The following is a 1507-nucleotide window of genomic DNA, read 5'->3' as shown; positions in this document are numbered from 1 at the left end:
GGATGGAAAGCATGTAGCACTTTGAAAATTTTCGAGCACTGTGACACTTTGAAAATTTTCGAGAGTTTTTGTACTTAGAAAATTTTTCGCTCTTGCACTTCCAGAGTGCTTTGCGGTAGCTCCTAGGTTCGCTGTCCGAGCATGTGAACACTTTTTGGGGGGGAACACATCGCTAGAGACACCAGCCGCCTGGTTCTCGGGGCCAAAACTTGTGTTCCCCACACTCGTTCTGACTATATTTTGCGATTTGGGGGTAAAGGTAATGAGTACAGTGACTAGGGGGACCAACTCATCGTACTCTGGCGCACCAACAGACCAAAGCTGGTACTGCACTTACCCCTGGTACCCCAACGCCTGGTACCTGAAGGGCGAGAGGCTGATTTTTCGCTATTTGCGGCCGACCGGGGAACCAGCGCGGAGCGGACACATTACGGCGAAAGAGCCGTTGGCACTTAGAAAATTTTCGCTAAAGTTGGCGCGAGCTCCAGAAGGAGAGGCCGATTTTTCGCTATTTGTGGCCGACCGAGGGAACCAGACAAAGCGGACACATTACTGCGCAAGAGCCGTTGGCACTTAGAAAATATTCGCCAAAGTTGGCGCGAGCTCCAGAAGGAGAGGCTGGTTTTTCGCCATTTGCGGCCGACCGAGGGAACCAGACAAAGCGGACACATTACTGCGCAAGAGCCGTTGGCACTTAGAAAATATTCGCCAAAGTTGGCGCGAGCTCCAGAAGGAGAGGCTGATTTTTCGCTATGTGCGGCCGACCGAGGGAACCAGACAAAGCGGACACATTACGGCGCAAGAGCCGTTGGCACTTAGAAAATATTCGCCAAAGTTGGCGCGAGCTCCAGAAGGAGAGGCTGATTTTTCGCTATGTGCGGCCGACCGAGGGAACCAGGCAAAGCGGACACTTTACGGCGCAAGAGCCGTTGGCACTTGCGCGAGCTCCAGAAGGAGAGGCTGATTTTTCGCTATGTGCGGCCGACCGAGGGAACCAGACAAAGCGGACACATTACGGCGCAAGAGCCGTTGGCACTTAGAAAATATTCGCCAAAGTTGGCGCGAGCTCCAGAAGGAGAGGCTGATTTTTCGCTATGTGCGGCCGACCGAGGGAACCAGGCAAAGCGGACACTTTACGGCGCAAGAGCCGTTGGCACTTAGAAAATATTCGCCAAAGTTGGCGCGAGCTCCAGAAGGAGAGGCTGATTTTTCGCGATGTGCGGCCGACCGAGGGAACCAGGCAAAGCGGACACTTTACGGCGCAAGAGCCGTTGGCACTTGCGCGAGCTCCAGAAGGAGAGGCTGATTTTTCGCTATGTGCGGCCGACCGAGGGAACCAGACAAAGCGGACACATTACGGCGCAAGAGCCGTTGGCACTTAGAAAATATTCGCCAAAGTTGGCGCGAGCTCCAGAAGGAGAGGCTGATTTTTCGCTATGTGCGGCCGACCGAGGGAACCAGGCAAAGCGGACACTTTACGGCGCAAGAGCCGTTGGCACTTGCGCGA

The sequence above is a fragment of the Syngnathus typhle genome, unplaced genomic scaffold (assembly GCF_033458585.1).
Source record: "Syngnathus typhle isolate RoL2023-S1 ecotype Sweden unplaced genomic scaffold, RoL_Styp_1.0 HiC_scaffold_106, whole genome shotgun sequence".
NCBI classification, from domain to species: domain Eukaryota; kingdom Metazoa; phylum Chordata; class Actinopteri; order Syngnathiformes; family Syngnathidae; genus Syngnathus; species Syngnathus typhle.
The sequence above is the reverse complement of the archived record's forward strand: the minus strand, read 5'-3'. Positions refer to the sequence as shown.